This window comes from Protopterus annectens, chromosome 6.part0 (genome assembly GCF_019279795.1).
Source record: "Protopterus annectens isolate FY-2018-M chromosome 6.part0, PAN1.0, whole genome shotgun sequence".
Lineage (NCBI taxonomy): Eukaryota > Metazoa > Chordata > Ceratodontiformes > Protopteridae > Protopterus > Protopterus annectens.
In genome coordinates, this window is record NC_056737.1 from 1,850,066,996 (window position 1) to 1,850,093,145 (window position 26,150).

Sequence of the window (26,150 nt, forward strand, 5' to 3'; positions counted from 1 at the left end):
TTCTGTAAAATGGCTGTCTGCATACTCTCCTTTTCTGAGTTGATACTTGTGTAATCCACAGCTTTATCATCGGGCCTCTTCTCTTTAACATCTTTCTCCATAATATTTAAATATATGTAATTATATACACATATGCATGTTTTTGCATGTCTCTGATATAATCATTCTTTTTTTGTCTTCTATTGATCTCATCTGTATAATTTATTGTGAATTCTCTTAGTATTTGTATGTTTCCAAGATTTTATATATATATATATATATATATATATATATATATATATATATATATATATAGATCTAGGACGTTTGATCGAGTGATCAAACGTCCAAATGCATAACCACCGAACACACTTTAACGAAAGCGCTTTAATCGTTAAAGCATGTCAATAAAAAAAAAAATACTACATTTACGTTTTTCAGGGGGGCTTTGCCCCCCCTGCACCCCCCATGTGGAGTGCTGTGCCCCCCCACTTTAATATTCTCCCTCCGAGACTGCGCTACAGTGGGGAAAAGGGAATTCTCCCTTATCCCCACTGTAGTACAGCCTCGGCAACAGGCATACTTACGCGAAAGTGCTTCTTCGGTCAAAAGCACTTTTGCATAAGTATTCTCGGGCTTAATGGATTCGGACGTTTGATCTTTCGATCAAACGTCCTAGATCCATATAGATATATATACATATATATATATATATATATATATATATATATATATATATATGCCTATTCAAACTTTCCCTGGTAATCAAATGTCAAATAAAATATCCTAAAATAAATAAATGGTTAACTGTCTCTTTTGCTTACCATTTTTTATCAAATGGTAAATTGCATTAAGTGTTGTAGTATTTAATGGTGATAAGATACAGTGGACCAAAACATGAGCAGTTAATTTTACGTAATTTTAGGTGTGTCATACATATAGCAGTCAGGGAGTGTGAAGCATTTACTGAGGTCTTACCTACAGGTTTTGCTTTTAAATAATGTTCAGTTATTTTTTACCCATTTACCAAGCTCTCTTGGATCCCTGCCTCCACCGTATGGGATTGCAAGAATCCTATGCTAACAGGCCAGTATGAATGACATTTTTTCCCTGTTAGCTGTTCTGGTAAATAAACCACTACACATGGGAATAATATGGTCATTGTATTTAAGCACTTTGTACCACACTTAATAAATGGATATCTGTTTTGGCACACGGAATGTGTAAATTTGTTACCACGTAAGTGTTGCTACTATGCAGGAAATATGCATGGTGGATCTTGTCTGGATTATGACGGTGGCATGTAAGCTGTTAATTGAGAGAAATGCTTGCATGGAATGTAGGATTTGCAGCAAATAGCACTGCTGTTAGACACAGACTACCAAGATTTGAAGGGTATGTAGTATGATGACTTTGTAACATGTAGAAAAGTCAGATAACCTTGGTGTTCCTGGCTCAGATGCTCAATGTACAGGTGTGTGTTAATGTTTGTTAGCTTGATCTCAGTGACTGCTTTTTCTGTGTTTGTTTTCCTTTTCAAGATTTTCACCACTAAACTTGTAATGACATATTTTATTATCTTGAAATTGTTAACTTATTGGTTGATTAAAAACAATTGATTAAAACTGAGTGTTTACCAACAACCTACTCCCATCATACAATATACTGACGACTCCACATTTATCTGTTCTGTTAGTAACATAATTACTGTGCAGCACCTCACCAATCAGTCATTTTCATCAGTTGAAAGCTGGCTCAGTAACTCCCAACAAAACTGGTGCTATTCCACCACAGAATCCTTACATACCTAAAACAAAATTTACAATAACAGCGCATGATAACATTCTTATAGAAGTCATACCCCATACCAAGCTACTAGGCATGACAGGTGATGATAACCTGAAATTTGACTTGCATGTGCAACAGGCTGTCAAAAAAAATCACCAAAAATTAGGGTCACTGTATAGAGAGGAAAAAAAAAATATTTAACTTATTCATCTAGGAAACTCTTGGCCTCTATATCCCTACTCCCCACTTTTCCCATTTCACTATATAGTTCCCCAGTGTTGAGTAACCTTCAAGCTTCCATCCAAATAAACTGAACCAGTGCTACAGTAAAATAGCAAAATTTGACACAAACCCATTAAACAGAATCCATCACTGCTTAGCCCTAAAAATGCTTGATTGGCTTGGATTACTAAAGCAACTCATTAAAACACAACCACTGCTAGTCCACAAATTAATATACAAACTAGAACAAAGCAAAGACCAACTATAATTATTGCGGGCATGCACCTCTGCTAGGTCACTTCAATCTGGAAAGAAAATGTTCCTCACTACCTGCAAATTACACCAGTCAGCAGGAACCTCTCTGTATTCCAGCTGTGTAGCCCACTCCTGGAACTCCTTCCCCTTATCCCTTAAACATACTAGCAACCTTTCCAATTTCAAGACCAATCTAAAAAAATATTTACCTGACACCTGGAACTGTATGTGTACACCCCTCAAAACACATGCATGACCACCTACTCAATATAAGTGTGCCTTTCTCACTCTTAATTCACAAACACCCCCATATCTTAGCCTAACATCAAAAGAAGCTCTCACTTTAGTGATACCATACTACTAATGTAGATTGTTCTACTGCTTCAACCACCACTTACTATTTAATTTTGCCTCTCATGTCCTTCCGTAACATTATCTTTCTAATAATAAACACTGTATCCATGTCATTCATCTCATTCTGTTCCTCTGTCTATTTTAGCAGCAGACTACCATATTTTCGACCTTCATACGTTATTAGAAATATAGTCAGTATTTTTAATAACTATGCTTTAGTTTGATTGTCATAGGCAATCCACTTCTTCCCAGCTCATTGTAAAATATTTAGTCAGTTGTGGGGCTTTTCTCCCATTACATATAATTGCTCAACTACTGTTTAAATGTTTTTTTGAATCTGTTGTGGAGCCTTTCTCCTCAGTCCTCCATTGAAAGTGGGCCATTGGCTCAGTTGTACTTGTTATCAAAGGACAAAATAAAGATATTTATGTATCTTGTAACCAACTTGGCCATTATTCCAGCTAGCATCTTCCAAACACTGTCAAGCTCAGCTCTACCGATAAAGCTCTCAAAGAATTACCTCCAATCTTGTTTGATGCTTTTAGTGCTAGATGCATGTATCCTGCCAGCTCTCAAGCAAGCTTATTTTTTTTCAAGTGTCTTTTTCTTTAAAACTCTTTGTTAGTGATTCTTTGTCTATTTTTTCACTTACCCAGCTCCTCTGTTAGCCCTTTTTTCTTAACATGAGTAGTGTTTTACTTCCAGTACCGTAATTGGTAGTTTTCCTCTCTTTCATTTTCTCTTTACCATTAAGGTAACCTGTTCGTAGCATGGTTGGTGCTTTTCTTCTGCTCATGTTTCTTTCTAATTACCACTAAGGTAAACCTTTCATACCATTATTGATAGAACTTTTTTTCTTTGATTTAATAAAAAAAACTTTAAACTTATCTTTCCACCTTATTTCCGTGTGTGTGTTTCTTCTGCTATGGCTGAAAAGGTTAGAGGTATTTTTGGCTTGAAAAGATGTCAGAAGTGAGATTGTAAATTACCAAACTTTGATGGGCACTCTGTATGTGTCTATTGCTTGGGCCCGGTGCACCTTCAAGAAGACTGTGCTGTCTGTCATGGTTTCAGTCACTGGGCCCTCATAGAAAGAAAAAACAAACTTATCTTAAAAGGCCTTATAAAACCCAACTTTGATGAGGCCACATCAGGATCTGTGAAATCAAAAACTGTTATTAGCTCCCCTTCTCCTTCTTCTTCTTCATCCAAACATGAAGGATCTAAGAAGAGGAGCTGCTCAGTGTCGAGAGTCTCCTTGCAACTGCCAATCAAAATGGCTAAGACTTCTCCGGTTCCCAAAGTGTTAGTGGAAGTGACTGGGAAAATGCTTACACCATCGGTGCCGCTGGTGCCTGCCTCTGCACTGACAGTTTCAGCATCCACTACTGTTAGACCAAACAGTTTCAGAACCTTCTCTCTCCTACTTTCCAGTGGTTTTGGAATAGAAGGAATTTTTATTTAAAGACAGGCCATGTACAGGATATTCACAAACATCAGACCTTTTGTGGACTGACCTCCAAGCCCCTTCTTGGAGAAACTCCGATCCCCATCAGTCTCTTTGGTCCGTTCCACCAAGAGCCTCATGGAGTCTGATATTTTGAGACTTGTGGACCAGCTCCTGGTGGTGAGGGTATTAACCACGTCCTCAGTTCATAGTCTGTCTGGCTCTTGAATTTTACCTGTCTCTACACCAGATGTTCGTGTTTCACTGTTGCAGTCCTAACCAATGGGTTATCCGGCTCCCGGTAGCCCTTGGTCGGCCAGAATACCAAAGGTAAGTAAAAATGATATTGGCTGTTGTCGGTTGTAAAGGATGTCAGGGCATCAGATACAAAAGGAGGCAGCCAACAGCACTTCCTCAGTCTTCCTTGCAGTGGAGCCCGAAGCAGAAGCATTTCTTGCATGAGTGCCAGTCGGCAGTTTACCTTTTTTGTTTTCAACTACAAGTCAACTACAGCTAAGTGCCCCGTTGGGGATCCTCTTTTCTTGCATTAACGAATGTCAGAAAAGGTTAATAATTGTCTTACCTGTGGAAAGCAGATTCCCCATAGAGATTTTCATTCCTATTTTATTATTTGTTTAGGCCTTCACCACGACGTTCCTAATTGTGAGCTCTGTGCTTCCTTTAATCCGCGTACTATTTGTCGTCGGGCTAAACTTTTAGCTAAACATTTTGGAGTTTTGCCTACGTTTGTCGATATGGCATCTGCTGGTCTTCAGGCTTCGGATATCCCCAAGAAACGTAAGGATAAGGACCGCGACAGGCTTCCAAAGGTCAAGTCCTCGGATGATATTAAGTTGGTCGTCAGTCATGCGGTAGCCAGTGAGGCACCTTTGTAGTCCCTGCAGCCCACAGATTTTCAACCGCAGGCCTCAGTTGAAACCATTTTAGAGGCCCCCTAGGCCTCCGGCTTCCATTTTGCCTTCTGACCTTCCGCCTGTTGCCTCTTCAGCTGGATCTGGAGCCGCTTAGCTGACTTAAGTGTCCGAGGCCCTCTGGTCTTTGTTCTGACAGCAAGCTCATACAGACGACTTCGGCTGCAACTTTGGTGGTTGCCAAACCTCCCGAGTCCTTCATACTTGCAGGTAAATCTTCCAGTCGTAAGCCTGTGAAGAAACAGGCTCTAGTTTCCTCTCATTCCCCTCATTCTCAAATGGTTAAAATGGCTGATGATCTTTTGACTCTTATTAGGGGTTCACAGCCTCCTCCTTCTCCTTCAAAAAGAGGTAAGGTTGTCTCTCCTGAGACTTTGTCTTATTCAGGTTCTGATACTTCTAGCATTTCTGTTGATGATGAAGAAGTTTCTCAGGCTTTCTCTCCTTTTGAGGATTTAGACGCAGAGGAGTCCATCCCTTCTGCTTCTCGTCCAGAAGATTTCTCTTTTGGTGATGCTTTAAATACTCTCAGGGAACATTTTAAATGGGAAAGTCAGGATTATCCCCTTTCTAAGTAAAGGATTAGGGAGTTTTTGGATTTGCCTCAGCATAAGCCTTTGGCTGTTCCACCTGTGTTAGAAGTGGTTGATGATGTTTTTCTGGAAAATTCCTTGACTCGAAATTCGGTTCCTCCTGCTCCCAGGAAACATGACAGTTACTATTGAGGCCCTGATTCTCATTTGTTTCTTTTCAGGAATCAGTTGGCTGATCCAGAGGTTATTTCTCAAAGCCCTAAAGGAGTTAAGGCCATTGTTACTAAAAATCCCATTCCTTCTGACAGGGAATTTAGGAACCTAGATAGGTGGGGTAAAAAGGTTTATATCTCTGCCACTCTTGCTATTAGATCTGCTAATTGTCTTTTTTATATGCTGAAGTACCAGCAGCACACCTTGGAAGCTATTAAGTCTAGGATAGCAAGTGTGCCTCTGCTGGCTGAGAGTAAGGATATGCAGGATTTGCTGAATTTTGCCAGACTTGTCAATAAACATTCTTTACACTGTGGCTTTGACATTCTAGAAGCCTCCTGTAGGGCTACAGCTACTGGCTCTGTTGTTATTAGGCATGCTTAGCTCAGGGAGCAGCCCCTACCAACGCCTGTCAAGGCTAAGCTTTTGGATGTACCTTTGCATAAGGACAGTCTTTTTGGCAGCAAAGCAGAGGAAGTGCTAAAGAAGATGGAGGACAGGGCCAAGTCTATGCAGACAGACTTTCTGCAAGTTCAGCCTCCTTGCTTTAGCAAGAATTACTCTTCTAAGAGTTGGACATTCCCTGATACCAGCAGACAGAACCGTTTTAGGACTAGAGGTTACAAATATTCTAGGGGACAGGTGGCTACCCCTCAAAGGTCTAAGCGTTAGCAGGCTTCTTCTTCCAAGGCGGGAAGTTCTAAGCCTGCATATCAGTCTAAACATTCTCAATGACTCTGTCCAACTTCTGCCTGTTCTTGCCTGCCTGGAGAGTCCTTTAGGGGGAAGGTTGGCCCTTTTTGCAAATATCTGGGCCACCATCACGGATGACAAATGGATACTCAGAACTGTATCCCTAGGACACAAGTTTTCTTTCCACTCCTTTCCAGTACCCAAAGGATTCCTGGACTATCCTCCAATCCAAAGTGCAGAAGCAGAAAAGCAAATTTTGTCTCTGTTACATCTGGGAGCAATAGAATCAGTTTCTGCTCAGCAGGTAGGCCAGGGTTTCTATTCCAGACTTTTCCTATTTCCAAAAAAAGAAGGCACCCGGCATCTTATCCTAGATCTATCCATCCTGAACTCTTTCTTGATAAGGCCAAAGTTCAAAGTGCTCACTCTGCATCATTGCTGCCAATGTGAGAAAGGGATTCCTGGCTGATAATGTTGGATCTCAGGGTCCCTATCAGGGAAAGTTGCAGGCAATACCTTCATTTCAGAGTGGGCAAGCAACATTATCAATTCTCTGCTCTGCCCTTTGGCTTATCTACTGCTTCCAGGGTTTTCACAAAGTGCCTGGCTCTAGTCATTGCTTTTTGCAGGCAGAAGAAAATTCAGATTTATCCATACTTGGACAACTGTCTAATTCAAGCAGATTCTCAGGAACAGCTGTTAAAGGATCTAGAATTTGTAAAGACTCTTCTGTCTTCCCTGGGTTACACTCTCAATGAGGAAAAATCAAAAATGGTGCCATCCAAAGAGATAACATTCCTGGGAGCGAGTCTGAACGCAGCCACCCAGATGATACATCTCACCCAGGAGAAGCAGGCTATTCTTTCAGTTTGCTTCAAGGACTTGACAAGCCTGTCCCAGCTCCCTGCAAGGAAATACCTGCAAGCTCTGGGATTCATGGCCTCTTGCATTCTCATGATTCCATATGCAAGACTGCATATGAGGAAATTGCAGTGGTTACCTCAAGAACATTTGGTGTCAACACACACAGGACCTGGATGTGATAATTCCTCTACTTCCATGTCTGCAGACAGAGTTTCTATGGTGGGCAACAGCCTGTCTACAAAACACAGGCATGCCTTTTCGCCCACCCCTTGCCACTCAAGGTTTTACCACAGGCGCATCAGACTATGCCTGGGGAGCTCACCTGGATGGCAGATGCATACAGGGAAGTTGGAATGCCCAGCAGGTGAACCTGCACATAAATTTAAAGGAGTTGATGGCAGTCCAGTAGGTCTTACTAGCTTTCAAACATCTTCTTTCTCCAGGGACCCTGCCTGTCAGAACCATACCTCTCAACCTGGAAACATCAAAAATCTGGACAAGGCCCATGAAAAATAGGTACAAATCTGTACACTGATTAACATAAAATTTACATTCATAATTACATAACCCCACCCACTCCAATGGAATTGTGGGATACCAACTTTCAAATGCAAACTGAAGAATAGACAACCAAAATATGGCACCAGAGTCCCCCCTGCAACCATTCCAATGTCCCATTACCTGGCTGTTTCAACCCATTTACCATAAACACTAATGTGTGCATACTGCTTTATTTCTACAATGATTATTTGGATTTCATTTTTGCATTTTGTAGCACAATCCACAAACACTAATAGACATCTGCTAAGTAAAGCAATACTATGTCACAATAAAGTAGACTTTGCTTGGCATTAAAACTTCTCTGCCGTTGAAACTTACATTCATTGAAACAGCATTGAAACCTGCACCACATCCAAGAACATGCATCTGGCCAGTGATGGATAAAGATTACTTTTGGGCTGTTTTCAAATAATAGGCCCCTTGCACACAGAACAAGAAACATACATGTGTTCTTTGATACATCTTTTTGACTTTATTAAGTTATATATTCCTTGTATAATACAGCACACTTGTTCGACTTAGAGTGCATTTTAAATTTATTATTTGAACATTTTTCCATTAGGCAATGAAACAAAATGCATGAACCAATAATTACAAAACTGCCTGCCAAATTCAGAACATTTCTGTCATAAAAATCTACCCTCACACAGACACAAATAAATAAATAAATATATATATATATATATATATATATATATATATATATATATATATATATATATATATATATGATGGCATGCAACAGATCATCCATCACATAAAACGTTTGCTGTGAGCATTATCCAGGGCAGGGACCCAACAAGGTGAAGTTTTCCTTAAGGCATATTAGTTTAACAAAAAGAAAAGCTAAGGACAGACATGCAAAGTGGTACAAAAATAAAGGATACAGGTAGAGAGCAGGATATACAGACAGGGTAGGGAGAATAAAGAACATGAGATACCTCTTCTAACATTGCTATTCATCTCAGCTGTTTGGCTAAATGCAATCTTTTTAGCAATGATAAACTCTTAGTTGCCATTGCAGAGGAAACTGTTTTGACGAACACACACGTGGTTGGATTTTGTTACTACTGTCAAAACAGCAGTATGTTTAGAAAAGAGAAATGAAAAGACAGCACCATGGTATATTTATGATCAACATTATCCTTAAATCAGTATAGTTGAAATAACCATCTAATGCCAGTTCACTCAATAAAATAACTAATCACCAACAGAAATGAAAAGACACAGCCCTCTACCAGCAGCCATTCACCCTGGAACCTCAATCCATGGTCAGTAAAGCCTCAAGTCAGATGATGATGCCCAGCCATCACCAATTTCCATGTTCCCAGACTGGCACTGATTTAATCTCCAGTAATCAAATTCAAGACCCTTTCTTTCAGCAGGAAGCTACACCTGGACAGGACACAAGATACAATGAAAGACAGTTAGAGCACTGGTGGAAAATACCAAGCACCACAGAAAATACACCCTGTGACATGAGGGATCTCACCAAGTTTCCCTAATGTAAGCAAGCAAACAGCCTTGTTACTGAAGACACAGCGCCAGCATACTAAGGAAAGCATCCATCTACAAAATGTCAAGGTCAGCGAGACAGAATGAACCCACACAATATATTCCCTTTAAGGTTTAATGATTGTGGTTCTTAAAATATTTTAAGATTTCTCATACTTATTTTAGTAGGTGATGCTCATTCTCATAGCAAACAGCATATCATGCATGATTTATGTAATACTTTTCACCCAACATTTGTTCTCATGCACTTCCAGGTTCCTAAATGTTGTACATACTAAGTTTTTTAACCGAAAAGTTGTTTCTTTCCAGCAGATCCATTCAAAAGCAGCAGTCATGAATGACACGGATACAGCATTCTGGCACTTGGCCTATAATTTTCCTTTACATGCAGTTAAATCGTCACAGATCCAAGGACCGCACGTCCTTTTTATTTAACTTTCAACAGGAACATCACCCTGATAGTTTCACATCTAGCCACACTGCTACTTATGACAGCTATAGTTAAAGAAGCAAATTAAATAAAGCATTCTTCTCAAAAATAACATAATGAATAAATTAAAAGTAAACAGATAAAATACTTGCTGTAATCAAAAGAAAATGGTTAGCTATAAATTAAAATGTTTTATTAAATATATTTACATGTGGCTTTGTACACTGAACACCATTCGACTAGCCTGTTTATACTGAAGGTGATTACATAAGAAGCTTAGCTGTATAAACATGCTAGTCTAATGAAGGGATCACTAAGAAAGCGTGGGCAGCAATGTGTTTTATACGTTTTTGCAGTAATAGAAGTGTAACATGCATTGGCTAGTTTAACATTTATATTTTGTTGTCACATTCACAGCCTGTTTATTCCCTTTTTTAAGGCAACCCCCACACAAAAAATACAGGAACATTTTAGAGGAATTTCTCAACAAAATGTATGCAATAGTCAGCAGAAAATGTAAAGCACGGATGAATGGAAAGCCAAGATAAAAAAGCATTAGCCATTAGTGGCATCATGACAGAATAGCCAGCTTGTGCTTCTGTTCAACCACTAAGTTTTTATCTCCATGGTATAACTCTGACACACACAGGTAAATACTAGTCCACCTAAACCCAAACAGTGCTTACTACTTGTGCAAATGTGTGTCAGTATGGAATGTATTTATGGTATTAAAAAAAAAAAAAAAAGAAACGTTATAATATTATTAAAAAATGGTCACATTCACACATACATAAGACATGCTGAAACTCTAATAAACACAAGTTCAAGAGTGTATATTTTGAGAGGTTATAGAATAAGAAGAAACTGCTCTTTAAGAACCATAGCTGCTGTTGTATCCAGTAACAGAAGAGCGAGACAGATGTTCTTCCTTGCTAGCCATTTCAGACATAAGAGACTTTTAAGAGCTCATCTAACTTACTTTATCATCTTTTTGGGAGTTTCCTGCTGCAGACATTGTTTCTTTCCCACAACAGCAGTCGTGAAGGAAATGTTGTTTCTTTCCCACAGCACCAGATCCATTCAGAGCAGCAGTCGTGTACCTGAAAGTGAGTCGCATTTCCTTCCCGCTCGCATTCAAAACGTGAAAGTCAGTTGAGTTTCCTTCCACTCGCATTCAAAACATTTCCTTCTCGCTTGCATTCAGCACCTGAAATGCGTGCATGATGCATGCGAGGAGCTCAGTTCCGACAGGCTGACGGAGCTGACATCATCGCACAAGTGATGACATCAGCTCAAAACACGGAAAATAAAAATTTTTAAAAAAGAAGCTGGAAAAATCAGAAATTAAGGGGTGCCACTCGGGAATTGTGGCACCCCATTATTTGACCCCAAAACTCAGTAAAAACCGAGTAATTCGGTACAGTTGGGAGGTATGGTGAGGACAGACAACACCACAGTCATGTGGTACATCAACAAGCAGGGAGGGACTTATTCTTACCTCCAGTGCAGACAGAGCATGCGTCTTTGGTCCATAGCAGCATCCCTGGGCCTGCATCTCCTTAGCTCAGTTTCTTCCAGGAAGGCTCAATGTTTTGGCAGACCAGTTGAGCAGACAGACCCTGGATCCACACGAGTGGCAGCTGAACAGAGCAATTTTTTACAGCATCATTCATCATTAGGGCACTCCTCAAGTGGATCTTTTCTCCTCTCCAGACAACAATCTTCTACCTCTTTTTTGCACCAGACAGCATCACAGCAGAGCCTAGAAAGTGGATGCTCTGTCCTTCCCTTGGATGCTGCTGTCAGTTTATGCCTTCCCTCCTGTTCCTCTTCTTCCCAGAGTATTGTTGAAGGTCAGGGATGAACGACCAAAGACTATTCTCATAGCTCTGGACTGGCCCAGACAGCATTGCTATCCGCTGGTTCGCAGTCTCTCCCAATTTCCTCCTTGGCATCTTCCTCTGAAGCCAGATCTTTTGGTTCAGGAAGGGGGAAACATTCTACATCCCCATCTTCAGTCTCTCCATTTAGCAGATTGGCTCATTGTAGGACTCCATCCCTTTCTTCTTCCCTTTCCCAACAGGTGGTTGATGTGCTGAGGTAGGCCAGGAGGCCTAGCACTAGGAAGTCTTATGCTGGCAAATGAGAAAGATTCTCTCATTGGATGCAGGCTAGAGGGGAATATTCTTCTCAGCTTACCCTTCCTCTGATCCTGGAATACCTGGCTGATTTGCTTCAGGGTGTTCTCTCTATTTCCGGTATCAAGATCCATGCTTCAGCCATTTCTGCTCATTGTTCTTTTGAACAACCCATTTTCTCTCATCACCTGATGAAAATGTTTCTCAGAGGTGCTTGCAACTTAAAACCTCCCAGAAGGGTGCCTACTCCAGCGTGGAATGTTAATTTTGTTCTAGAGAAACTCACTCTTCCTCCTTTTGATCCAGCTGCCACTGCAGATTTAAAGTTTCTCATGCGGAAGACTGCCTTCCTCTTGGCTATAACTTCAGCAAGGAAGGTTTCGGAGCTGCATGCTTTGATGGCTGTTCTTATTTTCCATGCAGATAGAACCATCTCCTCCTTTATGCCTAAGGTGGTTTCTTGCCTGACTTTTAATTAGTCCATACAACTTCCTACCTTCTTTCCTAATCCTCGAAATAGAGGTGAAAGGATCGTACATTCTCTTGATGTGCATAGACAACTCAGGTTTTGCCTGGACAGGACTAAAGACCTTCGGAAATCAGCACAGTTATTGGTCAGTTTTGCCCCTGGAGGCCAGGGCAAGGTTATTTCTAAGCAAACCATTTCTAAATGGATTGCACATTGAATTACTTCTTGTTATTCCTTTCATGGCAAGGTTTCTTCTCAAGGGGTTAGGACCCACTCAACTAGAGCAGCTTCCACTTCTGCAGCCTTTTTAAGGGGTGTTCCTACTAAAGACATTTTGGAGGCTGCCACATGGTCTTCTGTTCACACTTTCACAAAGCATTATAATTTGCCTTTGTTTTAAAGAGCTAGGGCAGGGTTTGCAACTGCTGTTCTGCAGGGCATTATCTCCAATCCTTGATTCTGTTGGATGTTCTTCGTGTTTCACTGTTGCAGTCATAACTGTAGGGTGCTCCTGCCGGCAGGCAGCCCGAGGTCGGTCAGAATCCCAAAGTCTGGGTCCGGCGTCGGCTGTACAAGCTAGTACCCTGACGTCAGTACGCTCTGGTACATACTCCTCAGCCGACGCCATCTTCTCCAGTCTTTCTTGCCGTGCGGTGGACAGCAGCTCGCAAGTCGTTGGTTGGCGATTTTCGAACCGCGTATTTTGTTGTTGTCGGTCCGAAGTTCTTACTTCTCTTCTCAAAGCTAAGTACCCCGTTGGGGAATCTTTTTCTTGTTCCTCCGATGTCAGAAAAAGTTAATAATTGTATAACGTGTGGGAAACAAATACCTCATAAAGATTTCCACTCTTACTGTCTACCTTGCTTAGGCCCTGACCACGACGTTTCTTGTTGTCAGTTCTGTGCCAGGTTCAACTCTCGTACTATCAAGCGCAGGTACGATTGGGCTCTAAATTATTTTGGCAGACGCTTCAATTATAGAATGTCGTCGGACACTACCGGAATTCAAAAGAAGCGCAAAGACAAAGACAGGCCTCCGAGGTCCAAACAGGACTCGTTGCAGCTGGAGCCAGCGTCCGGTTCGGCTGTCGTCAGTGAGGCGCTTTTGCAGCCCCTGTCATCCGCCACTTCTGAACCGATGGCCGATACGGACTCCCATGGGGAGCCATCAAGGCCTACTATTTTAACTGCTGCAGGACCTTCGACGCCGCTCCCTCAGATGGGTCCGGAACCACTGTGCAGGTACCGGCTTCTGAGGGGTTTTCAGGCCTACTCACATCACTATTTCAAAGGCAAAGGCAAAGACAAAGACTCCTGTTAAGTCTAAAGTTCCTGCTCAAGCTGCTTCTGAATCTACTCCCAGGACACAGAAGCAATTATTAAAGATGGCTGAAGATTTGCTTACAATGATTAGGGGTTCTCACCCCCCTCCTGAGAAAAGGCCTCGACAGGATGTTCCTCTGGATTCCTCTGACCAGGCTTCTGTATCTTCTGTCTCTTCCTCAGATCAGGACTATTCTTTTCCTCCTTATGAGGATTCGGATGCTGAGGACTCCTTACCCTCGGCCTCTCCGCCTGAAGATTTCTCTTTTGGGGAAACCTTGTATGAGATGAGGGAACATTTTCATTGGGAAGGTCAGGAGTATTCTGCTTCCAAGAAGAGGCTTAGAGAATTTCTTCTTCTTCCTCAGCATAGGCCTTTAGCTATCCCACCTGTTTTGGACATTGTAGATGATGCCTTTTCTGAGGCTAATTTGAATCCTGATTCCATGCCTCCTGCTCCTTCTAAGCCTGATAGATTTTATAGGGTTCCTGACTCTCATTTATTCTTATTTAAGAACCCTTCTGCGGATCCTGAAACTATTTCTCAGGGCTCTAAGGCTGCTAAAGTTGCTTCTTCTAAAAATCCTATTCCCTCTGAGAAGGATTCTCGTGCTTTAGACAGGTGGGGAAAAAAGGTATATACTTCTGCTACCCTGTCTGTAAGGGCTTTAAATTGCCAGTTTCATATGTTTAAGTATCAGCAATTTCTTTTGTCTGTTTTAAAGCAAAAGCTTGCTTCCCTTCCTGCATGTGCAGAGGATAAGGAACTTCAGGATGTTTTGCATGCTACAGAACAAGTGAACAAACATAGTTTACATTGTGGTTTTGATGCTTTGGATGCTTCTTGCAGGGCTGCAGCCTCTGGTACTGTTATCAGGAGACATGCCTGGCTCCGTGAACAAAGTTTACCTGAACAGGTTAAGGCTAAGTTGTTAGATGCCCCTGTTCAGCATGATGTTCTTTTTGGATCTAAGGCTGAGGAAGTTATTAAAAGATGGAAGAAAAGGCAAAATCTATGCAGACTGTAAAGATTTCTTGCAAGTTCAGCCTCCTAGATTTTCCAGGAATTGGCCCTCTAAAATTGGTCCTTTCCCACGCCTGACAGGCCTCAAAGGGGAAGATATAGACGCTCCAGAGGTCGTGGTCAAGGTCAGGCCTCTTACAGATCTAGACAATGGACTGCTTCTTCACCTAGAAGGGGAGAAGACAGATCCCAATCTCAAAGAAAGCAAACTCAATGACTCTCTAAGTTGGGCTGCAGGACCCCTTCACCTGGATGCCCCTCTCGGAGGAAAACTGTCTCTTTTTTACAGAAATTGGACTCATATTACCCAGGACAGATGGGTATTGGACGTGATTTTAAAAGGTTACAAATTCCACTTTCATACTTTGCCAAGGGCTTACGGTTGGCCAGATCTGCCAAAACATCACTGGTCAGAGGCCTTAAATCAAGTGGATGCTCTCTTACAGATCTAGACAATGGACTGCTTCTTCACCTAGAAGGGGAGAAGACAGATCCCAATCTCAAAGAAAGCAAACTCAATGACTCTCTAAGTTGGGCTGCAGGACCCCTTCACCTGGATGCCCCTCTCGGAGGAAAACTGTCTCTTTTTTACAGAAATTGGACTCATATTACCCAGGACAGATGGGTATTGGACGTGATTTTAAAAGGTTACAAATTCCACTTTCATACTTTGCCAAGGGCTTACGGTTGGCCAGATCTGCCAAAACATCACTGGTCAGAGGCCTTAAATCAAGTGGATGCTCTTCTGGCCATGAGAGCCATAGAGCCTGTTCCTCTCTCAGAGATGGGAAAAGGCTTTATTCAAGGCTGTTTCTGGTTCCAAGAAAACAAAACTCATGGAGACCTATTCTGGACCTTTCTGTGTTAAACACCTTTTTGGAAATTCCAAAATTCAAGATGCTTACTCTGCAGCAACTAATTCCAATGCTATCTCAGGATGCCTGGATGGTGACATTGGACTTAAAGGAAGCCTACTTACACATTCCCATCAGGCAGGAACGCAGGAAATTCCTCAGGTTCAAGGCAGGTTCGAGGCACTTTCAATTCTCTGTACTGCCCTTTGGTTTATCTACTGCGCCCAGAGTCTTTACCAAGTGCCTGGCACCAGTAGTGGCTTATTGCAGACTTCAGGGGATCCAGATTTACCCCTATTTGGACGACTGCCTTATTCAGGCAGACAGCAAAGATCTTCTACTTCAACATCTGGACTTCGTTCAACATCTTCTCCTCCTACTGGGATTCTCAGTGAACACAAAAAAGTCACATTTGATCCCTTCTCAACAAATGGTATTCTTGGGAGCCCTCTTAAATACAACCTTGCAAAGGGCCTTCCTCACTCCAGAAAAACAAACACAGCTGGCTTCTATTTTCAACACCTTGGCAACTCTATCTCAGCTCACTGCAAGGAAATTCCTGCAGACTCTGGGCTACATGGCTTCCTGCATTCTGTTGATTCCAAATGCAAGGCTTCATATGAGAAAGCTTCAATGGTATCTGAAAAGTGTATGGTCACAACATCACCACAATCTGGATATTCTGATTCCTCTGATCCCCTGTCTCCAGAGGGAATTCCTCTGGTGGTCCAGGCATGTGTTTTAAATGAAGGAAAGCCTTTTCGTCTACCTCAACCTACTCAAATCCTGACCACGGACGCCTCGGATTATGCTTAGGGAGCACACTTTTTAGACAATTGCCAGCAGGGAACCTGGACAAAGGACCATCTTCACTGGCACATCAATCTGAAGGAAATGTTGGCAGTACAAAATGCTCTTCTAGCCTTCAAGAACCTTTTGCAACCAGGGCCTCTGCTAATTCACACAGACAACACCACGGTCATGTGGTACATCAACAAGCAAGGGGGTTCTCATTCGTACCCCCTTTGCAGACTAGCTATGGCCTTATGGGACACAGCTCTAAATTTGAATCTACATCTCCAGGCTCAATTCATTCCAGGGGAACAGAATCTCTTAGCAGACAGCCCGAGCAGAAACATTTCAGATCCTCACGAATGGATGCTAGACACCAACTTATTCAACAGGATTACTGCAGTTTGGGGATGTCCCCAGATAGATCTGTTTGCATCCCATCTCAATCACCAGCTGCCTCGCTTTTGCACCAGGTCCTTCCACAAAACAGCTTGGAAAGTGGATGCCCTGTCCTTCAGCTGGAGAAGCCTTTCAGGATATGCCTTCCCACCTCTTCCTCTACTACCTTGGGTATTACTGAAGATAAAACAGGACAAGCCCAAGTTCCTCATCTTGATTGCTCCAAATTGGCCTCGACAGTTTTGGTACCCAACTTTAAAGCACCTGTTCTTGGAGTCTCCTTGGATTCTCCCTCAGAACCCTTCTCTTCTGTCCCAGCATCAGGGTCAGTTACTACATTCCAATCTCAAGACCCTTTGCCTGGCAGCTTGGCTCTTCAAAGGAGTTTGATTTCCTCTAGTCTTCCCAAACAAGTTTTGGATGTTCTTCTGGAAGCTAGACGGCCTAGCACTAGGAAATCCTATGCCTCTAAATGGAAGAGGTTTTGTATTTGGATGCAGGACCGAGGCTCGGATCCTCTGGTACCTGATCTCTCTTCTATTTTGCTTTACCTTTCGGATCTTTTATCTAAAGGACTCTCCTTTTCTTCCATTAAGATTCATGCTTCTGCTATTTCTGCTCATTTCAATTCTGACCCTCCTGTTTTTTCTCATCCTTTGGTGAGACAATTCTTGAGAGGGGCTGAAAATTTACGGCCTCCCAGGACCCCTCCTGTTCCTGCCTGGGATCTTAATTATGTTTTAGAAAAGCTTACTTTGCCTCCTTTTGAGCCTGCTGCATCTTCAGATATCAAGTTTCTATCTTGGAAGACTGTTCTTTTATTGGCATTGACTTCTGCCAGAAGGGTCTCAGAGTTGCAGGCTCTCATGGCTGTGGAACCATACCTTATTTTCCATCAGGACAGAGTATCCTTGAGGACCAATCCTACTTTCATGCCTAAGGTGATTTTGAAAGTGGCTTTAAATCAGACAATTCACCTTCCTACTTTCTTTCCTAATCCTCAAAATAAAGGGGAAAGGATTTTGCATTCATTGGATGTACACAGGCAGTTACGATTTTACCTGGACAAGACTAAAGAGTTCAGAAAGTCTTCTCAATTGTTTGTTTCTTTTGCCTCCAGTTCTCTTGGAAAACCTATTTCTAAACAGACTATTTCCAAATGGATTGCTTATGGAATCAGATTTTGTTACACTCATCATGGGAAACAGTTTCCAGGTACCATTAGAAGTCATTCTACTAGAGCAGCTGCCACTTCTACAGCTTTCCTCAGAGGAGTTCCTACCAAGGAGATCTTGGAAGCTGCCACTTGGAGTTCTGTGCATACTTTTTCCAAGCACTACAATCTTCCACTGTATTCTAAGACCAGGGCAGGCTTTGCCTCTGCTGTTTTGCAGGGTATTCTTGCCTCCCCTTCTTCTGTCTAAAGCCTCCTCCCCTTTTTCACTGCTTTGAGATTCCACCCTACAGTTATGACTGCAACAGTGAAACACGAAGAACATAGTACAGTTGTGTACACCTACCATAAATGTAGATGTTCGAGTGTCTTCACTGTTGCAGTCGGTGTTTCCCTCCCTCCTATCCCCTCTTTTTTCTCTTTTGTGGTGTATTTGTGTTTCCTTATCGGATTCATTTTTGTTTTATTGGTGACTTCTGACATCTAGGGCAAGAAAGGCTGGAGAAGATGGCGTCGGCTGAGGACTATGTATCAGAGCGTACTGACGTCAGGGTACTAGCTTGTACAGCCGACGCCGGACCCAGACTTTGGGATTCTGGCCGACCTCGGGCTGCCTGCCGGCAGGAGCACCCTACAGTTATGACTGCAACAGTGAAGACACTCGAACATCTACATTTATGGTAGGTGTACACAACTGTACTTTCCTCCTCCCTGTTCCTTGGGCTTTGGTAATCAACCCAGTGGTTAGGACTACAACAGTGAAACACGAACATAGTACAGTTGTGTACACTTACCATAAATGTAGATATTCGAGTGTATTCACTGTTGCAGTCCTGCTTTCCCTCCCTCCTTCCCCCTTTTTCTCTTTTCCTATGGTACAGGCTAAATTTGGTTTAAGCCTTGGTTTCTGGGGGCTTCTGACTGTTATGGCAAGAAAGACTGAGGAAGTGCCATTGGCTGCCTCCTTTTGTATCAGACATCCTGACGTCCTTTACAACCGACAACAGCCGATGTCATTTTTACTTACCTTTGGTATTCTGGCCGATCGAGGGCTACCGGGAGCTGGATAACCCATTGGTTAGGACTGCAACAGTGAATACACTTGACCATCTACTGTGCTTTCTTCTACCTCCTCTGACTCCAGTTGAGCCTTCTTAGTTCGTGATGCCAACAGTCCCAGCTTCATTGTCGATTCCAGGGAGCATGGTTTCACTCCAGTGTTGTTTGAGCCATTCATGCTCCTCAAGGCTTCAGCACATGTGAGTTTGTCTTCGGCTTCGGCTTTGGAGGCAGCTTCCTTGGTGCAGGATGGAACCATTGTTCCGAAGGAGTCTATTTTGGTTCAGAGCTCCCATTGCTGTACAGGGAGACCTGCTTTCCAGGCCATAGAGAGGGCCTTGTCCACTGCGGGCTCACAGTCAATACCACTTTTGTCGGACCAACAACACTTCCCTTCCTCTCACTCAGAGCTCCCTCCATCCTCTGCCCTGGGACAGTGGGCACAGAAACCTCAGGATCCAACTGTGGTGGTCATGTCCTCTTTGGACACCTCACCAGCCTATCCCACCAAGGAGATACCCCTGAAGAGGAAGTGCAAGAGGAAGCACTTGGACTCCCATGAAGAGTCCTGCACAGAAGATACCGATTTTGATGAAGGGCAAGGTTCCTCAAAGTCACCCCTGGAAGATGTCTCTTTTGGAGACATAGTAGAGATCCTGAAACAGAGGGGTGGCTGGACTTCCCTTCAGCCTTCCTCAAAGGAATTGGTATACCTGGAGGCTTTCTGTGCCCATCCATCTACCTCTTGGATCTCTCTCTTCACCTGCTGATGATCTGATTAAATTGATTGCAAAGTGGGCTTGGAAGATACCTGATTCCATCGAGCCAATTCCTAAGAGACCATACCACATTTTGTCCGCTCCTCTGGATCAGCAGCATTGGTTGAAAGGGATACCAGTAGATGCCATTGTGGTAGCGACAGCCACCAAAAAGGAGATTGTTGATGAGAGTCCTACTATCCATCCTCCTAATAAAGAATGTAAGACAATAGATAGAGTCGGGAAGCGAATATATGCCTCATTGACCTTCGCACTTAGGTTCTTGAACTTCATGGCACATTTCATGAGACTTCAACGAGATATAATAAAGGAGCTATCAGATACTCTGACAGGAGCAGTAGCTGAGGGGGTTCAGGACAAAGTAGCTTCCTAGCTGGCAATCCTTGATTCGATATGCAATTTGTCCATGGAGCTCATTGTGCATGCAGCCGAAGGGATGACTAGGGCAGCGGGTTCTGGCATTAGCCATAAGAAGACATGCCTGGATGCACTTATGTGAATTTGCACAGCCATTCAAGTCTTCTTTTATCAGTGCTCCTTTTGACAGGTCATCCCTTTTTGTCTCCAAAGTTAAAGAGACCTTTGCCAGATATGAGAAGGATGGAAAGATGCTTTCTGCCATGGGTGTATGCTTTTCCACTCCTCAACAGTCTTACTCCAGGAACCAGAAAAGTGGGAAGCTGTGTTTCAAAAAAAATCCCAGGGCCCATTTCACGACTCACATGGCAATGACTCCCACCAGGGCAGGGGGGGTAGTTCTAATGTAATATGGTGTGCTCGAGGCAGAGGCAAAATCAGGTTTCCAGAGATTCTTTCCCTGGTAACTTCTATCAGTGTTCCTGAAAGGAGGCCTGATTGCCATCCTCTGGAGGCAGTCAGTGGATGATTATCCCCGCTCCTACTTGCCTGGCTAAGGATAACAAAGGAGAGTTGGGTGCAGAGGATTATAACCAGAGGTTACAATATCCCATTTTCAAAGAAGCCTAGACAATCCACAAAAATCCCAGATGTTCCAACCAGTTACAGGGATGCATCAGTCTTAGAAATTCAAAAACTGCTCGGCAAAAGAGTCATCCAAGCAGTCCCACCAGACCAGATAGGATCCGGAGTTTTCTCAAGATTCTTTTTAGTGCCAAAGAAAACAGGGGACTAGAGACCAATTCTGGATCTCAGTGTTTTGAACAAGTCAATTCAGCAAACCAGATTCTGGATGGTTATTGTTCAGTCTATACCTCTGTTCTTAGGAAAAGACAATTGGATGTGATCAGTAGATCTTCTGGATGCATATTACCACATAAAAATGGACAAGCGCTCCAGGAGATTCCTGTGCTTCTGTATGGGAGCCAGTCATTATCAGTTCAGAACATTGCCCTTTGGTCTCATCACAACCCCTAGGGTATTTATCAGATGCATGGCAGTGGTAGCAGCTCACTTCAGTCTGCAAGGATTCCACTTGTTTCCATACCTAGACGATTGGCTCATTACCACTCTCACCAGGCATCTACTGTTACAGGCAAGAGACTACATTCTTCAAACTTGTTCCTCACTGGAGATCACTATAAACGGTGAAAAATCCCATCTAGAACCAACACAACAGTTAGAATTCATAGGAGCAATGCTAAACACAAACACTAGCATCATGTCCCCCCCCCCCCCCCCCAGGAAGACTTCAAGGAATAAGATCGCAAATCAGTCAAATTATTTACTGCAAAAAGGTGATTGCAAGACTGTTACAGACTCTAAGATCAGTGTCAACCTCCCATCTCTTTAGTTCCCCTTGCGAGATATCCCATGCAGATGCGTCTCAGTGGTACTTACTGAACTAACCAATGTCCCATCTGGTAATGATCACCAATTTATGCAAGAAAGACCTCAGTTGGAGGCTTCACTCCAACAAAATTTTGTTAGGCATACCCTTTGTCCCTCAAGGCACTTGGTCCCTACTGGAGGCCAAATTGTGTATCCGTGTTTTAGAGATGAGGGCAGTGCTCTTAGCATTGCGATCATTCCAAGAAATCCTCTCCTTGGGATCGATTGCAATTCAAACAGACAACATGTCTGTAGTCTGGTACATCTGCAAGCAAGGGGAAACCAGATCTTGCCCTCTTTGTCAAGAAGCACTCAGGGTATGGCAGTGGGCGATTTCAACCCACCCCTTTCTAACTGCAATGCATATTCCCGGGAGCTCCAGAGTGGTTGCCGACAAGTTGAGCAGGAGCAGTTTAATGCCTCGTGAGTGGTCTCTCAATCCTTTGGTGGCACAAAGGATTTTCCACCAATGGGACCAGCCCTGCTGCTATCACTTTGCATCACCCCTGAACAACAAGTGCAGCAGCTACTTTGCCCTGATCCCCCCATTTGGGGGAGACACAGAGATGCTATCTTTCACAATTAGCCCCTCAGTCTGTTGTACACCTTTCTCCCAATTCATCTCATATCCCAGTTTTTAAAGAAAGCCAACAGGTCAAAAAACAGGATAATTCTCATTGCTCCATTCTGCCCTCAACAGATATGGTTTCCCTTTCTTTGGCCTCACCTAATTTGGAAACCTTGGACTCTGGACTCAGCTCTAGACCTATTGTCCCATCCAGAGGGACTAGTTCATCCAAATCTTCAAAACCTCAAGCTCACTGCATGGCTTCTCCAGTTCCAGTGATTGCCAGGCATACTGCCCTCACCTCCCTAGTTCAACAAATAGTTCTAGCCTCCCACAAACCTTCGACTAGACAGTTGTACTTTGGCAAGTGGCAAACATTTTCAAAATGGGCTGCAAAGAGTAACCTTGATCCATATTCTGCACCATTTGATAGGGTCTTGCAGTTTTTGGAATCACTTTTCAAAGCAAGAGCATCTTCCTCGACTATGCAAGTGCATCTAGCTGCAATTTCAAACTTTTATAGTAGTCTAAATGATACAGAGCTAATATCCCTCAAACTTTGTAAAGCTTTTCTGAAGGGAACCTTAATGCTCAGACCCCCATACAAAGACCCTTCTACACCCCGGGATTTAAATCTCTTGCTACAGTCTGTAATTAATTCCCCATTTGACCCATCCACAAATTGTGATTTGAAGTTATTTTCCTGGAAAACCTTATTTTTGATTGCTATTACATCTGCCAGGAGGATATCTGAGCTACAAGCCTTATCTTTCAACACTCCTTATCTAATTTTTCATAAGGTCTGGGTCTCATTGTGAACAAATCCTTCCTTTCTACCAAAGATAGTGTCTGAGACAAATATCAATCAAACAGTACATCTTCCTATATTTTCCCCAATTTCTCAAACAACAGTGAATATTGTCTGCATTTACAAGATGTGGGCAGCCAATTATGTTTTTACCTTCACAGAATAAAGGAAATCAGAAAATCTGATCAGTTGTTTGTTTCTTTCTATTCTGCTTGCTATGGGGAAACCAGTTTATAAGGTTACTGCGGCTAAATGTCACAAGGATTTTATAACCTTCGTTTATAACAAAAGGAAAGTGCAATTACCAGGACCTGCTAAAGCACATTTGACAAGGGCAGTAGCCACTTCTGCAGTCTTTCATTCCAGGGATTCTGTAGTCGATATATGTGCAGTGGCTACTTGGGCATCCCCGCATACCTTTGTTACTTATTACAAGCTGGATCTGGTCTCTAAGGGATGAGCATCATTTGGCTCGATGGTGCTTATGAATATACTTCCGTGAGACCTCCCAAGATTTAGTTTGGTGGGGCCTCTGTTCCACAATCAAGGATTAAGTGAAGACTCACAACATCAGATAACGAATTTAGGCCTTAACATAATGTTCCATCTGTGTTGTCGATATTCACTTATCCTTGACATCCCCACCCTCCTTCCCCCTGCCCTTTGGGTTTCTTGGTGGAAGGGATCTACCCAAAAGATTGTTTTTCCTTTTAGGACTACAGATATGGTCTCTGGTCTGTTATTTCCTGTCGGTCACTATCTTAGGCAAACTCTGTCTGAGGTAATCCTGTGAGGAGCATTATGGGTAGAGCTGAGCTCGAACGTTTTTGGAAGGTGCGAGCTGGAATAATGGCTGCGTCGATTCTGAGATACAGAATCAAACCCAGAGTAAAGGATAAGTGAAGATCGACAACACAGATGGAACATTATGGTAAGACATAACTTTGTTTTATGTATAACTCTTTGGATCCTTCCTTGTTGTCATACAAAATGTTTTGGAAGTTGAATGAGAATGCTGAAATGTGTTAAACAGAAAAATGAGTGTAATGAAGAATTAAACCACTTACAGAACTGTTTACAGGAAATTACACATTAACAACAGAAAAGGATGATATTTATTAGGATTTGTATTAAATTACCATAAAACACAGTACAACTAGCAGTGAGTCATAACACTGCAGTGGCATTAGAAAAAAATGTAAGCATATTCTTTAACTATAAGCTTAAAAATATTGACAAGAAATAAAATGTTGTCCTTCCAAAATTATATGAAAAACACACCCCATTAAGGAAACCATAGGAAAAAATTTCTCCAAAGCCAACTTCATGCTTCTTAAGACAGAAGTGGCGAACTTCATGACACCCATGCAGATGGACAATACAGTTATGACTGCTGAATCCTACACAAATGCACTCTATAAGCAATTACACGACCGCATGGATCGCTATCCCAAACAGAACCAAGACACTATCCTCCAAAAAAAGGAAGCCAATCTGGTGGTCCCCTGCCATAAACAAACTCTAAGGAAGAAACTGTTGCAAAAGAGAGTAAAATCCCATGAGTGGAGGAGCTCCCTGGTCAGCCTCAGTAAGAAGCTGAGATCCCTTGTAAGATCCTCCAAAGCTAGCTGTGAAAACAAAATCGCCACTGATTCTAGGGACAACCACAAAGTATTCTGTAGCTATGTCATGAATCTCAATGGCAACACCCAGATCTACTCTGAATTACAGCACAACGGCACAAAAATTACAGAACCAACTGATATTGCCAACACCCTGGCAGATAGGCTCAGTGCTAACTTTACCCCCCCTCTCACCCCCTAAAGGGGACCATATCTATACAGGAAGAATGCAGAGTCACTGTAATCACAACTACACAGGTAAAAGCTGCACTCTCTGAAGCCAAAAACACAGCATCCATGGGACCGGACAACATCCCAGACTGCGTTTTACATGAACTTCAGAACAAACTGTCTCCCCACCTAAGCACCTTGTTCAATCATAGCCTCACGTCAGGCTTTGTGCTCACTGAATGGTGCACAGCAACAGTTATCCCACTCCACAAAGGGGGAGCCACCACTGATCTCGGGAACTATCGCCCTATTAGCCTGACGAGCCTGGTCTGTAAGGCCATGGAATGTATCATCATGGAACAAACCAGACTGTGCATTGTACTAGCTTAAGAAGCTTAACTACTCTCTTTTATTTTACCACATTGTCTTCATGCGGCTGTCACCTATTTGGATGCTATTGGTACTGAGATACTCATTGGTCTCAGCTAATTTACCCGATTGACCGACAATTTTTTTTTTTCACATCTAAAGCATTAATAGTCTACTCTGTAACTGTGTATGTGTGTCTGTCTGTTAATATGTTAATCACAGTAAAATGATGTGTTGAATTGTTGGGTGTTGCAAGAACTGAATGATTAGTAAATTTTTAACAAAAAAGAGAGGTGCTCTGTGACGTTACAATATGACTGCAACTTACACTGCATATGGTGACACCAGTGCAATTGCAGTCAGCTGTCAGACAAGCTGGGTGTTTACTTGTTTGTTTAGGTGGGCTTCCCTTTCACGCCCCTCCCATTACCTTACTTCAGTTTGTCTCGTAATTTCGGTCATTCTTGTTCATTGAGAGATGTAAATAGTTACTCCTTCACTTAAGTGTTTTCTTTTCTAATTCTGTAATGAGTTCTATGTCTTCAGGTTTGTTATAACCTATAAAGTATTTGTTAATACAGTAGAGAAGGATGTGTTTGATTGGAGGTTGCTTTTGTAATCCCTTTTGTTCTCACCATCATGTGGTGGCTGAAGAAGGAATTGGCAGGAGCTACTTACTTTGTGAAGGTGCATTATGGAGGCCATGACAGTCTTCTTCCAGAAAATGTGTAATTCTTGATGGCTATTATGTCAGTGAGGCCACAGTACATAGCAAATGGGTGGTTATAGTTTAAAAATGTCTCACATGCTTTGCATTCACCATAATCTGATGGACCCCTAAAATTGCTCCTTTAATTTTACATATGTATAAAAAGGTACTATGATTGCTGATTCAGTAAGTCATGGCTTTGACTTGAAACTTTGCATCATTTGATTTTAAAAGTAGTTCTTTTGAAACTCTTGCCACCTTCAAGGTTAGCCTGCACTATTTGAAGGACTGAACCTTT

The 26,150-nt window shown here is 42.4% G+C and overlaps 1 protein-coding gene across 4 annotated transcripts in view; it reads left to right on the forward strand.

Moving 5' to 3' along the window:
• MYO1B (myosin IB) overlaps positions 1-26,150 on the forward strand; it is a 2,891,345-nt gene that overhangs the window by 2,458,427 nt on the left and 406,768 nt on the right. The window lies entirely within an intron of this gene.